The sequence below is a fragment of the Doryrhamphus excisus genome, linkage group LG21 (assembly GCF_037039965.1).
Source record: "Doryrhamphus excisus strain RoL-2023G ecotype Guam linkage group LG21, RoL_Dexc_Guam_v1.1, whole genome shotgun sequence".
Taxonomy (NCBI): Eukaryota; Metazoa; Chordata; class Actinopteri; order Syngnathiformes; family Syngnathidae; genus Doryrhamphus; species Doryrhamphus excisus.
Window position 1 is genome coordinate 1,567,907 of NC_136377.1, and position 15,868 is coordinate 1,583,774.

The 15,868-nt window shown below is 39.0% G+C and overlaps 1 protein-coding gene across 2 annotated transcripts in view; it reads right to left on the reverse strand.

The window, feature by feature from the left end:
* The window catches only part of srrm3 (serine/arginine repetitive matrix 3), a 53,288-nt gene extending 37,573 nt beyond the window's left edge, over window positions 1-15,715 (reverse strand). For both annotated transcript variants that reach the window (XM_058087774.2, XM_058087773.2), the window contains exon 1: window positions 15,537-15,715. The gene's annotated coding sequence lies outside the window, so the exon portion shown is untranslated. The remainder of the gene's footprint in view (window positions 1-15,536) is intronic.
* Between the last annotated feature and the right edge of the window lie 153 nt (window positions 15,716-15,868).

A 15,868-nucleotide genomic window follows, 5' to 3' on the forward strand; every position in this document is an offset into this window, starting at 1 on the left:
CCTTCAAGTTATTTCCTTTCAACTTAAATAGCCAAAAACTTACCACTTCCACACGGATAGGGAGGATAACTATTAACATTTATTTAACCTTTAACATGAACATTAATCAAACGTAATAATTTTTTCTGGGTACATGATACCATACAGCATCCATATCAAACTTACCACTTCCACACGGATTGGGAGGATAACTATTAACAGTTATTTAACCTTTAACATGAACATGAATCAAACGTAATAATTATTTCTGGGTACATGATACCATACAGCAGGGGTCTCAAACACGCGGCCCGCAGCCCAAATGTGGCCCGCAGGACACGAGTTTGAGGCCCCCGCCTTGATATAAAAGTTTAATGTTAGTGCGGCCCATGCAAGTTTGATATGGATGCTGTATGGTATCATGTACCCAGAAAAAATTATTACGTTTGATTCATGTTCATGTTAAAGGTTAAATAACTGTTAATAGTTATCCTCCCTATCCGTGTGGAAGTGGTAAGTTTTTGGCTATTTAAGTTGAAAGGAAATAACTTGAAGGCTACCGTTTAGGTGGCTAGCTCTCTAGTTTGCGAGTTAGCATGTGTCTCAAGACCCTGCAGTTGCGCAATATGTTGTAAATAAAAAGAGTATAAATGTGACTATAGTCGTGTTTTGTCATGTCTACAGGGCTCTAATAATGCTTTGTTCATTTTAATCTGAAAAAAATCATTTGTCTACCCACCAACTATATGTGCTTTCTTAAGTTTTTATTATTTGCTGTTTTATTATTATTATTATTATTATTATTATTATTATTATATTTATTTATTACTGATTGATTTTCTTTATTCTTGATTTGTTTATTTATTTTCATCTTATTTTGTGTAGAAAAATAAAAAGTAAGATATTTGAGAACAGTGGAATGTTTTATCAGAGCTTTTATTGTAGAAAATCGGAACCAAAGCACTGAAAAAGTTTGTATATTTTTCTGTTTTTAATAAATGTTTTTGGTTTTTTTTTGGAAAACCTGATGCGGCCCAGCCTTGCCCAGACCCTAGCTCCAGTGGCCCCCAGGTAAATTGAGTTTGAGACCCCTGCCATACAGCATCCATATCAAACATGCTCGGGCCGCACTAACATTAAACTTTCATATCAAGGCGGGGGCCTCAAACTAGCGTCCTGCGGGCCACATTTGGCCCGCGGGCCGCGTGTTTGAGACCCCTGATCTAACGTATCATCACGTCAGAAGCTACTTGACGCCTCCTCTCAGTGCGTTTGAGAAACGTATTGGAGCTCATTTCCGGTTGATGCGTTCAATGTGCCAGGTTTATAAGTACGACTGTCAGCTCCAATTAGAAGATTTATTGGCTCTCCGGCATGTTTACAACCCCCAGTAAAAGCTAATTATATTTGAACTGTGAATGCAACATCTGGAGGTACGGCAGCACGGAACGTGCAAGGTTTTGCCGCTCGCTGAATTATTAAACAAACACGAGGCCATTTTAAATTCCATCATAATAATAATGTTGACCAATAGCTTACTGTGTTGCATATCAACGTCCAATTTGTCCATAATGGATGCCTTTACTTCTGACTGAAATGGAATGCATTCATTTTCAGTGACTGATGACGCCAGTTGGGGAGCATGAACCGCCGGTCAGATGGTCCTCCACCATAATAGTAATAATCATATTAGGGGCAAAATGTATGCTAATAAAGACCATGAATAAGCAGGGTGGATCTTTAAAGGGATGACTTAAATGAAGCAGACAATTCAATATGTTTGTCTTCCTTCCTCATTATAATTGACCCATGATCACTTTAAATAATTCACATTTATATCGGACAAAACCGGTGGGAACAATTGAATCCGATATATCCGAGGTTTACTGTATGTTGTCTTTTATCTTGTGTTTTATATTGGTGTTTTTTAGTATCTTCTGTACAGCGACCTTGAGTGTCCTGAAAGGCGCTTTTAAATAAAATGTATTATTATTATTATTAAACTCAATTTAGTTAATAGTATTGAACAATTAATTAATTCGCTACCAAAGATGTATTTGAGGGTTTTTTTAACCCGACTGCTCACTCCCGAAAACGTACTTATACGTCAAATAGAGGTGATGATGCAACTGCACAATAAAAGAGAGCATGTTTGGTGCAATTTAAGCTACTGTAGAAATGAGTTGTAAAAAAGGAGTTTTGTTGCAGACATTAGCATTATGCATTGCATGCATGCACACAAATTGTAAATAGTTCATATTTTTATATGTGTATTTTCATGTACAACAATCATTTTTGTTAAAAAATTTGCGGTAAAATTGTTTATCTGGGATATTGTGGCTATACATTTAGCTAAATTTGTGGCAAATGAAAGTTATGCTTGAAATGCATTTTTTGCAAAAAGCTGTTTTATCGTCCTTTTTTGTTGAGAAGTGACATTTAGCCGAAACGTACCTACGTATGTTCTACTGCTGATTACTACAGAACGGGAAAAGGTAGAAACTACATTTTTTTGGATGAAAGAGAGAGTCTAACGTTTCTTTTGGTTATGCAATGACTACATACTGGTCCTCCGGAACACAATATTCCGGGTACCTTCAGGAGCAGCACCGCGGACCAAGAAGGGGTTATGTCATTTAGGCCATACTATTTTGAGGTTCCCCGACCCAAACTTTGAAGAAGATATTTGATTTCAGTCAGGTCGCTTGCATTTCTGCACTTGTATATTCGCCGGTGGATCAAACAGTGTTCAGTAAAGTTGTGCCTCGGTACACCAATTTAATCGACAGTAATGAAGAGAATCACAGGAAAAAGCGAACCAAGTCCGATACCGTGAACCAAAGACAGACTTTTCGACTATACCAAACAGTCGGACTGTGTTTACAGACGCCTTTTGTAATAAAGCAATAATCTCCAGAGCTGAAGCCAGCACGACGGAGTGCCGGTACCGCCTCTTCAAAAGCTTCTTAATTGGATAAAAGCGAGAGAAGCCGGTTGGAAGAAGAGGCGAGGACGGTGCCACAACAAGGCAAGATAAGACGACAACATGGAGACCCGCCGTGGAAGCGCCGCATAAGATTCGATTCTTGCTTTCTAACAAGCTGAACTGGCAATTCCTGTTAATTAGAGAACGCGGTGAGCTAGAACGATGACAACAATAAGCTAATTAGAATTAGGGGGCTATGATTCATTAGGCAGACTATCATTAGCACACGTGCGGCACAAATGGGTTCATTTACCCTCTTAAAGAACCACCTTTGGTGCCCCCCCCAAACAAACTTTGCCACAGAACAATTAACTCTCATTCTTTTGGAACTCGGAATGTTCCGATCAGGTTTCCTGCTGCTTATTCCGATTCCGATCATCCAGGACTGAAATTGTCCGATAGTCATTACATGAATTATACATTTTTCAGTTGGTTTATGATGAATGTTATTGACTGATTTGATATTGAATGATTTGCTACCGAAGACGTATTTGAGAGTTTTTTCAACCCGACTGCTCGCTCTCAAAGACGTATTTATACATTAAAAAGAGGTGATGATGCAACTGCACAATAAAAGAGAGCATGTTTGGCGCGGTTTTAAGTGCCTTTTATAAGAACTCTGTCTTCATCAAATGTTTGTCTTATATATATGTTTGTCTCAAACTTTGAAGAGAAAAAGTCAAGGGTCACTGGGTATTATTTTATATTATTTTACTTTTATTTTACTAGTCTGTGCAACACTGAAAAATGAAAAAATCAGCAGTCATTTTACAAAGTAACCTCAAACTTTGAAGAGAAAAAGTCAAAATTTTGACGAGAATAACCTTGTAATATTGTGGGTGAAAAATAACATTATTTTTAGTAGCATAAAGTTGAAATATTAAAAGAAAAAAAATAATAAAAAGTTATAATGTTAGAATAAAGTCCAAATATTATGGGACTAACTTGTAATTAGGAGAAGAAAATTCACAAGAAACATGTCGCTTAACCCTCATTAGGGTCACTGGATATTATTTTACTTTTATTTTACTTTTATTTTACTTTTATTTTACTTTTATTTTACTTTTATTTTACTAGTCTGTGCAGCACTTTGGAAACTCTGTTTATAAAATGTGCTATATAAATAATGTGGATTGGATTGGGTATGCTGGAGCCTATCCCAGTTGACTTAGGGCGGGGGGAGGCGGGGTACACCCTGGCCTGGTCGCCAGCCAATCGCGGACTCCCATAACCTCCTTTGCTATCATGGCTCCAATGGACTGTAATTGTCCTCTAAAGATAAATCAAATTGTGACATTAAAAGGGAACAAATGGATCATCACTAAACATACTCGCCGCCCCCACCTTCCATGCCCCCACCCCCCCCCATCTCGCACTGTCACGGACGGATGGATGCTTGGTTTCAAGTCTCAAACATTTCAAACATTCAGAATTGAGCTTTACATTTTGTCGGTTTTCTGCTCAAATATTCGACATTTTATTTTATCGTTGGAGTGAAAGGATAACGGCTTCGACGTGAAGCACTTCGGTCGTCGAGAAAAGCGCTTGTAACAATCCAATCCATTACAGATCCGCTGCCTGTCGAGATAAGGAGCCAAGTCTTCTCAACGTGAAGGGACTCTAACAGCAGACGCCCCCGTCAAGGTCGGCCTGCGCAAAAAGGCCTTCCTACGACACGGACTCGGACTACGCAAAACGACACACCTCAATACCGCAGTTGCTGGCGGTGCGGATGGCGATGGATACTCGACACATGTACACAGCGGTATCGAGTGTAAACTGAGACGAAATGACAAAGAGACCGGAAAACCGAGGAAGACGACGAGACAGGAAGGTGCATGAAAACGATAGCGATTGATCCAGTCTGTGATTCCATCATGGTCTGTGGAACATCGACATATTCACATCTAAGGACGCAGTCGCAGCCATTGATATTCCCTTGGATTTGGGACCAGGCCTATCCTGAAAACCGAGGCGTATGTAAACCGAGGTTCCATAACATACATGCAGTGGGTCAGCGAGCTAACTCTCCGAAGATACGGGAGAAATTAGAACGGAAATGTGGCAGTCAAAGCTGAAGGTCATCCATGTTGCGTACACCGTACAGAAATATGTCACATCGAAAACAAAACCTCAATAACCGATAACCGATAACAGGAAACAAAACCCCCGATTCCGCAATCATCCCGCCTCTTGTCTGCCTGCTCGTATTCCCCATCTCCTGGCGGCCGTCTGTCAAGTCAAGAATCGGCGCCGGTGGGCTCTGACGCGCCAAGCGGCATGGCACCGCCTCCAGACGCCATACAGGCGTGGATATACGATGCACCCGTGCTTTTACCCCGGGATCTTTATTTTTAGGGTTGGCGGTGACGTTGCCGACCAAAGTCGTGTTTCTCAGCTAATCATCTCTGCAATGTGTTTACACGCCGGCGGTGGGGGGGTGGTGGGGGGGGAGGGGGGTTGATATATAGCGAAATCTTCAAAAAGCAGAAGCTTCTAATCTGCAAACTACACGGAGGATTATGCCGCCTTCCGCAGGAGACACACGGCTATAATCCTAACCTCACCGCAAATAAATAACCGGAGCGAGGATGCGGTCGTGGATTAGATCAGAGAAAAACATGAGCTGATAAAAGTTGGGATGCTGGTTGACCTACAATTCATTCATTCTCCTATGTTGCTTGTACGCTGGAGCCTACCCCAGCTGACTTTGGGCGGCCGCATTTCTCGCTCGTCAAACCATACTAACTAAAGAAAAAAATTCAAGAAACATGTCGCTTAAGCCTCATTAGGGTCACTGGGTATTATTTTATTTTATTTTACTTTTATTTTACTAGTCTGTGCAACACCGAAAAATGGAAAAATCAGCAGTCATTTTACAAAGTAACCTCAAACTTTGAAGAGAAAAAGTCAAAATTTTGACGAGAATAACTTTGTAATATTGTGAGGAAAAAATAACTATTTTTAATAACATAATTTTTATTTTATTTTACTTTTATTTTACTAGTCTGTGCAGCACTTTGGAAACTCTGTTTATAAAATGTGCTATATAAATAAAGTGGATTGGATTGGGTATGCTGGAGCCTATCCCAGTTGACTTTGGGCGGGGGGGGGGGCGGGGTACACCCTGGCCTGGTCGCCAGCCAATCGCGGACTCTCAAAACCTCCTTTGCTATCATGGCTCCAATGGACTGTAATTGTCCTCTAAAGATAAATCAAATTATGACATTAAAAGGGAACAAATGGATCATCACTAAACATACTCGCCGCCCCCACCCCCCCATGCCCCCATCCCCCCCCATCTCGCACTGGCACATCCCTTCTGTGGCCTTCTCAGCCATGATGGTCTTATTAATCCCCTGGGCCGTGTGTCCAGGCTTGCAGCAATATCCTCTGGCCAGGCAGCGCACCTAAGAGTGCACCGCCCCTCCCCTCAACCGCCCCCGCCCCCGCCCCCGTCACCATCTGTTTCCTGTGCAGCACTCTGGCTTAAATCTCTGCAGAGGCTCAGCCTGTGCTTGACTTACTTCTTTCTAGAAACAAATCAACGGTGGGAGGAAGCGAGCACGTTCCAGTTTTAAGGACATAAGAATATGTTGTTTCCATCGAGGGGGGTACCACCCTTTTCCAGCCGGGGGCCACATATCGAAAAATGGAAAGATGCAAGGACAATGATATTTTCTAAAGATATGCTGAGAGGTTATATTTAAGAAACAAACTGCAACATTCATTCATTTTCTACCGCGTAAAGGTGACTATAGGGGTGTTATTTCATGTCTGCAAGGCTCTAACAATGTTAAAAACCATGTTTAGAAGGTCATAAATTAAACAAAAAAAAAAGATTTTCTATGCTCAAACTATGAAAATATTCCATTTAGTAATATTGAATCTGGCCCGCACGGTGGTCAAGTGGAGTTTGCATGTTTCCTCCGCCATTCCAAAAACATGCTAGGTTAACTGGCGACTCCAAATTATCCATAGGTATGAATGTGAGTGTGAATGGAGATGGCCGAGGGTGGAATTGAACTCGGGTGTCCTAGCTGTGAGGTCTTCGTGCTAACCACTCGACCGCCGTGCAGCCCTGCCTCTTATCTTATTCATGTTTAAGATGTCTTACAAGTGTAAAGGTTACTATAGGGGTGTTATTTCATGTCTGCAAGGCTCTAATAATGTTAAAAAAAATATGTTTGGAAGGTCATAAATTAAACCAAAAAAAATTTCTATGCTCAAACTATGAAAATATTTCATTTAGTAATATTGAATCCGGCCCGCACGGTGGTCAAGTGGAGTTTGCATGTTTCCTCCGCCATTCCAAAAACATGCTAGGTTAACTGGCGACTCCAAATTGTCCATAGGGATGAATGTGAGTGTGAATGGAGATGGCCGAGGGTGGAATTGAACTCGGGTGTCCTAGCTGTGAGGTCTGCGTGCTAACCACTCAACTTCACTTTTTTTTTTTTTTTTTTTTTACATTTTCAAAATATTTTACGTTCAACTTCAATAATTTTTTGTAATATTATACACATTATTGCCATATTTGAATATTTTTTCCCCAACCGAAAAAAAACAGAAAAATGATCCCAGTCCTGAATTAGAGTAATTTACATACACAATTCTCAAAAAGCCTTTCTGGCTGCCATTTTCTAGCGATGGCCGATCACCACTGACACATGGTAAGATGCCGTACATGGACTTCCTAAAGCAGGGAGAAATTCCCAAGATTTTGTGGAAAATTTGGGAGGTCCTCCCACCTGGCCAATGACAAGATTTAGGAAGTGGGCTAACAATGAAACCCAGGATAACAAAAGAGGAATATTTTAAACATAAACCCATGTGAACATGTAGGTTTGGGGCCCATCCAATCAAATTCCTTCAGTCCCTCATTGAAGGAGGTTCTTCTTTTCAGCTCGAGTTGAAATCCTTTCCTTTCAAAAAGCTCTGGCAGTTCCTTCCCTGCCGCCTCCAAGCAGCCAACAGCCGCTGCAGGCTCGTTATGCTCCTGTGTGAAGGATGGAAAGTGAAACCCATCCTAATTGTTTCCTTGGGACTAGAGTGGGCCGACAATTGAAAAACATACAATACCTGTTTGCTTTAGTTTTGCTCTACTTTTCAGGAGATTCCTGAAATTTGAGATTCCCAAAATGGACATTTCTGGTTGGGCATTGCAGCTTATCTACACAAACACACACACACACACACACTAGTCTCCACTTGGGGGTGCTTCCATTTTAGCTTTCCACACATAAGTCAAGTCAAGTCAAGTCAAAGCTTATTTATAGAGCACGTTTAAAAATAACCTTGTTGACCAAACACAACAACACTGTTTAGTATCAACCAGAGTTGGACTCAAGTCACAATTTTGATGACTTTGGACACCAAAATCATCAAAAGTCATCAAAAGACTTGCAACTCGACTTTTCCATCAATGACTCTGGACCTGACTCAGACTTTGTTGTGACGATTTTCAGTGAGAGCGTTGAGAAAAAATGTGCCTTCATTCCAAGTATTCAACTCACGAATCGAATGCATCTGCTAACGTCCAATCAGGTTTTCAAACAGACCACAGGGGGTGTGGCTTACAACTGTGAGTGCCAGGCTCCCGAAGAGTGGCAGCGATGGAGGGGGTCCATTTTTATTTGGGGCACAATGACTTGGAAGAACTAATAAATGTCAATCCTGTGACTTCGGATCAGACCTGACTTGTCTTGTTTTGTCATGACTTGAGACTTGACTTGGACCCTCAACTTTGGATTAAATCTATTTTTTAATGCTTTTCCAAATTCCGCTTTTTCCATTGTAATTTTTAGAATGTTATATTTTTATAAACTCTTTGATAAACTCGGGCAGTTTTATCAAAAAATTCTGAAGCAGACTTTGAGTGTTAGCTTATGTTGCCTTCCACATCAACATTTTGCAGTTATTTTATTTCCCGTTTTTATTCACGAATCGGGACTTGCTGATGGATGGGTTGTCAGAATAAGTGGGAGCGACTTAAAGGGATTAAATATAATAACATCATGTCATCGTGTGTTGACTTTATTGAGAAGCCAATACCTCCAGAAACTTCAAGCGGACCATTTGCTGACTCTCACAAAAGGAGGAGGAGGCCTCAGTAGGCACCGTCAGATGATGACATCACCCCCCCCACCCCCCCGTCCCATCCCCCGCCATTTCAGTCCAGGCTGCGTCTGCCACACAATCCCTGATTGACCTTCTAAATAATTGACAAGCCACTATCCATGTCTATTACCTGTTAACTCCGTCCCCAGGGAGAGTGGTTACCATGGATACACAGACGGTCCGGCAACTTCAGGCGTGCGGTCGTACTAGCGTTGCTTTTTTTTTTTTTTTCAAACATTTCACCTTTGTTCTTATTTAATCTCCATATGTTTTATTTTTGTAACATTATGACTTCATTCTCGTAGTATGAGAACTTCTTCTCTGACCTCATTTTCCACTAACTACAACTTTGTTTTTTATATTACAATTAAAAAATATATGTTTTTTCCTTTAATATTTCAATTCCATGCTACTAAAATTACATTAATTTTAGCGAGTTAATTCTCATCAAATTATAGGTTTTTTCTCATAACAATAATTTTGACTTTATCATAATTTTTTTTTACAATTTTTACAGTTGTTTTTGTTAACTGGCCAACAATTTCAACATTTTTCCTCTCATAATTTTGACTTTATTGCCATATTTGACTTTGCAACCTTTTCCACAATCTCGTTTTCCAAAAATGACAAAATTATTATTAGTTTTGTTTGTTTCTCCTAATATTTCTCGACAAAATACCATCTTTTTTTCTTTAATATTTCAACTTTATTCTCTTTTTTTTCCCAATTTTTGCAGTTGTTTTTGTTAACTGGCCAACAATTTCAACATTTTTCTTCTCATAATTTTGACTTTATTGCCATATTTGACTTTGCAACCTTTTCCACAATCTCGTTTTCTAAAAATTATAAACTTATTTTTAGTTTTGTTTGTTTCTCCTAATATTTCTCGACAAAATACCATCTTTTTTTCTTTAATATTTCAACTTTATTCTCTTTTTTTTCCCAATTTTTGCAGTTGTTTTTGTTAACTGGCCAACAATTTCAACATTTTTCTTCTCATAATTTTGACTTTATTGCCATATTTGACTTTGTAACCTTTTCCACAATCTCGTTTTCTAAAAATTATAAACTTATTTTTAGTTTTGTTTGTTTCTCCTAATATTTCTCGACAAAATACCATCTTTTTTTCTTTAATATTTCACCTTTATCCCCATAATTTTTTTTTCCAATTTTTGCAGTTTTAGTTAACTGGCCAACAATTTCAAATTTTTTCCTCTCATAATTTTGACTTTATTGCCATATTTGACTTTCGTCAGGGTCAAGTCAAAAATCAATATGCGGATCATAAACATTGCGTAATCAGGAAAAAACTAAACAATGCAATGCGACTCTTCAATATGTTTGTATGTTCTCCATTTTGTTGCATTTTCTGGGTTTCAGTTTGAGGATCAGTTTGTACAATACAGATAAATATTTCTCTAGTACTTCAAAACGGGGGTTTTGTAACCCCCTCCACTATTACAGTACAAAATGGGGTCTTCAGTGGACTGATGTCATTCTTAAGGTAGAATTTATTATATAGCCGTCTTCGCTGTGCCACTGAGAAATGTTTATTTTGGGTCCATTCTGCTCCTAATAGCAGCGGGCAGAACAACAACAACAGTGTTACGGAATGATACTTTGGCTTTTTGTTCCGCGAAGAAAAAGGTCAAATCCCTGCACCCTGTGATATTTTTAGCAGTGTTTATTTTACTTACAGCTTCACCGTTCCTGCCTTGTGCTCCCCTGTGCCCTATATCTCGGCTTGTGGCTAAATAAATGGAACTGCGCCCCGCGGTGCAGCTCAGCTCGGCTCTGATGACATTTTGTCATCTGCTGCTGGTTTCACTTGATGAGAAACTGTCACTCATCGCGCCCGACCCCGACGGTACTGTTCCTTCACAGCAATTACGCTCGACATGCTGCAAAACAAATGTTGCCACCGTTCAGCGTGGCTCGAGTGGAGCGTTAATTGGGGGGCGGTTATGTCGTGGTTTTTAATAAAAAAAAGACAAAGCTATTGACCGACGGATCCCATCCTACGTGGTCTCCTACACGGACGCCAAAAACTCAATATTCATGTCACTGATTGCAACCGCTCAAAATAGTCCGATTTCCGTAGAAAAGTACGTGATTAGAATATGCCGATAAATGACTTTCAATGCTGATCACAACAGGCTCATACGATGGCGGTGGCGAGCGTGCACGAAAAATATCTCGCCAGGGTAGGACGTTAAAAAGGTATCATTGAATTTAACATTTACATTTTTATCATTTTTTAAATTATTTATTATTATTATTTTATTATTTTTAAAATTCTTTTATTTTTAAAAATAATTTTATTATTTATTTTTTTTTAAATATATTTTTTATTTTAAATACACAAAAACACAAAAAAATATGGTATTTATGACATGGAAGTTGAATAGAATAGTAAGTTAAATATTTCAGTAATATAAATAAAATGCTAACTAAGGAATAAATTGGGCTGCACGGCAGTCGAGTGGTTAGCGCGCAGGCCTCACAGGGCAGATTTTAGAAACACGACAGACAATTTCCGAAAAAAAAATCCATTTGCTTGGTTTGACTTGAATAAAAGTAAAATAAAATAAATGAGGCTACGGATATCGACTTGGGTTTTTAGCATTTTTTACCATTTACATCAACGCCGCTGTCATTTTCATATTGAAATAGGTTCAGTTTGCAGATCTAGCCATGACTGAGATGAACCCAATTGGAGATAAATTGAATAATTTTTGCCCAAGTGGATGATTCACCCTGTAATTATTATGAAAGGCTGTTTGAGTGGAGGCCAATATTTGGGGAAGATACGCTACTTTTTCATTCATATTGTATTCCGTTTTGGTTTTCTTTAGACCGCACCCACACACAAGTCCTGAAAAGGCCACCAGAATCATGATGGAACGTGATACCGATCCATCCATTATTGATTATCTGGTCGACAGAAGCTAACACGGCCGATATAATACGATGTCAGCTCCAAACGTGACACTCGATATGACGATATTTTCTCCAAACGGCGCCATCATTTGTCATTGTTTCGCTTTCCCCTTTTTTTTTTTTTAATCTATCTTTGTATATTTTACATCTGCTCTGATGAGCGAGTTCAAAGAAACTCTAAAGTCAGCGGGGTGGAGGAAGGCGATCCCGAGAGAGCGCACACACACACACACACACACACACACACACACACACCAAAGATGGCTAACATGCAGTCCAACAGTAACCGTGTGACAGCTTCAAGCGGGTGCGGCCAGAATAGAATAGCTCAGTTCCTCAAATGTTTGTTGACGTCAATAATCCCATTTCATGCACCGTTTTTGCTACACAACATTCCCATTTTTTCCAATCAAGCAACAGCGTAAAAAACTTCAATTACCTAACAATGGATAGAAATATGAATAAAACATTACATTTTATGAATAATTCGCGTCGGAAGGACAAACACCTTCTCTCCGACTCTACAAGTTGAGTTGAATTATTCAGTTTTTAATCTTTGATGTCGATTTTAATCTGTTTTTCCGCATTTTGATGAGGAGGAATGTGGGACAACGTTTGGCTTTGATGGGAAATTGAAGCAGATATACTCTTGATCTTTCTAGTTGCTTAAAGCGTTACCGCAAAGAAAAAGTCCAAACCCACAGAAGCAGAGGTTTGGCTGTTTCGCTGTTTCTCCTGGCTGGCTCGCCACACTTCATGGAAGTGTGGCGAGCCAGCCAGGAGAAACAGTGTGGCGAGCCAGCCAGGAGACAGTGACTCTTTTGTTTATTCACGCTTGTTATCATTGGGTTATAGGTGAGCTGGGGCGGGGTAGACTCTGGACTTCTTCACCGTACAACACACCAGTTTGCTTTTTTTGTATTTAAAAAAAAAAATTCCATCAATATTTCAAATGTATTCATGGAATTTTATGACTTCATCTGAAAATATTTACATTTTACCCTCAAAACATCCCCAAGCTAATGTATTATTGTTTTATTTTTCTCATATTACAACTTTTTTCTTTAATGCTTCAACTATTTACTTCTAAAATAATATTTTCCCTTGAAATATTACAAGCTTATTCTTGTAAAATTAAGATTTTTTTTTTTCAGAAGATTAACACTTTTATCTCTTATTCATATTAACTAATTAAGTCAAATGCTCCAATGCAGATTGAAACCTTCAGTCACCTGACTATGAGGTCGACATGCTAACCGCTAAGTCACCGTGCTGCACCTTGTTCATCAACCGGTAACGCACTTTGCCACAAAGGACCGAGATCCAGAACCATTCCCGGCCAATCTGGTTGAATGGAATTCAAGTTTTGTTATCATTTTGACAGCAAAAGGGGGGTGCAGCTCCAGTATCGCTGTACTTAAAAGTACCACATGTGCTAAGCAACACACCAATGAACACAAACATCACCAACATGGAAGTCCGTACTCCCTACATGGTCTCTCCCGTAAGCCTTTTAGATAAAAGAGAAAGAGGGTAGCATAAAGTCCATTGCTATCAAGAAGCCATCAAGAATTGATCCAAGCAACTACGGTGGCCCGATGCTGCAAACACAGAAACAATCCAAAGCCAAAAACCTGTTTTATTCCAAAACCTTTTTGGGGATTTTTGTTCCGCGTTTGTTTTTGTTTTTTTTTTTAATCCATATTCATTTGCAGCATTTCCCCCATTCAATTTATTTCTGTTGTTTTGGCTTTGCTTCATTTCTGTACTTGGAGCATCGGACCAGTCAACCACCATAAGATTCTGGTCCTTTGGGTCTGGTAGCCTTTGAATCACCACGGAATTATTCCATACAGCCATTTGGAATTCCATGCAGCCAAAATATTCATCATAGGTTTTACTCATACGCGAGTAAAACAGCAGAAATCAGGGTAGACGTATCAATAAAGTTAACTTTGAACGAGACACTGGGATCAATAATATGGATTATCAATTCTCTTCATACGTTAATGCGGATTTCAGAGGATTCCAGTCTAAGCTGGAACCTTTTTACCTGCCTGGTTTCTGTTCAGTTAGTATATAGTAGTACAGTATAGTATATAGTATGGTATACTATAGTATAGAATATAGTATACGTAGAATATAGAATATAGTATATAGTATAGAATAGTATATAATATGGTATACTATAGTATAGAATATAGTATATAGAATATAGTATATAGTATGGTATAGAGTATAGTACAGTACAGTATAGAATATAGTATAGTATAGTATGGAATAGAGTATAGTATGGTATAGAGGAGAGTATGGTATAGTATAGAGTTGTATAGTATACTATATAGTACAGTATACTTTATAGTATAGTATAGAATATAGTATAGTATATAGTATAGAATAGTATATAGTGTGGTATAGAGTATAGTACAGTACAGAATAGTATAGAATATAGTATGGTATACTATAGTATAGAGTATAGTATAATATATAGTATGGTATAGAGGAGAGTATGGTATAGTATAGAGTTGTATAGTATACTATATAGTACAGTATACTTTATAGTATAGTATAGAATATAGTATAGTATATAGTATAGAATAGTATATAGTGTGGTATAGAGTATCGTATAGAATATAGTATTGTATACTATATAGTACAGTATAGAATATAGTATTGTATACTATATAGTACAGTATAGAATATAGTATAGTATACTTTACTATACTATATTCTAGTATAGAGTATAGTATAGAGTATAGAATAGTATGGTATCGAGTATAGGATATAGTATAAAGTATAGTATAGTATATATTATAGTATAGTATAGTGTAGTATAGTATAGAATATAGTATAGTATACTTTACTATACTATACTATACTCGAGTATATAGTATAGAGTATACTATACTATACCCGAGTATATAGTATAGTATAGAGTATAGTATAGTATAGTATACTATATTCTATACTATAATAGTAAGTGAAAGAAAATAAATCTTTGGAAATACTTAATATACTAATATCATAATACCATACTTAATATCACTGAATGAGGCAATTTATGACAATGAATATTTAAGAAGTCCAACCTTAATAACCCCCGAAAGAGCAAATAGCGGTGATATTGAACTCAACTGGTGTTGTGACCTAATCTACACTATTTTATGGAACGAGAATAGATGAGCTACGACAAAGATGTGCCATGTTGTCCCGTAGCTGGAGGAGGAGGAGGAGGAGGAGGAGGAGGAGGAGGAGGAGCGGAAACAATGAGACGGCAGCTGGCGGAGGAGAGGCTGCGAACACGGACGAGGACGAGGGCAACACCATCTGCACGGCCAGCGGGGCATGCCGCCTTTTGTTGCCGAAAAACGAACAAAGAAAGGATGCTAGCGTGTACACATGCTAACGTAAACACCGACTCGGTCAACTCGCTCGTAAAGTCTCGGAAAAGAGCAGCTTATTCGGCATGGAGGTCAGTTATTTTCAACTTGATCTCTTCCAAAACGCTTACCTTTTCCCGCAGTCTTCGGCCACGGAGTTGCAAAGCGTTTCCGGCTGATGGATCTTGGATGGGAATTTGGGGAATTCTGTCCTGGGCGCCGGTGCTGATGTGGAGCCGCTCCTCCGTGGCAACATTAGCTTGTGGTGCTGAAGTGGACAGCTCAGCGCCGAGCTGTGGGAACAACAACACACACACACACACACACACACACACACACACACACACACACACACACACACACACACACACAAAAAAGCTGTCCAACATGGCGGACTGTGAAGCAGCGCCCTCTATCGGAACGGAGGTCGCTCTGTTTGTCTTGGGTGATGTGGCGCCACCTA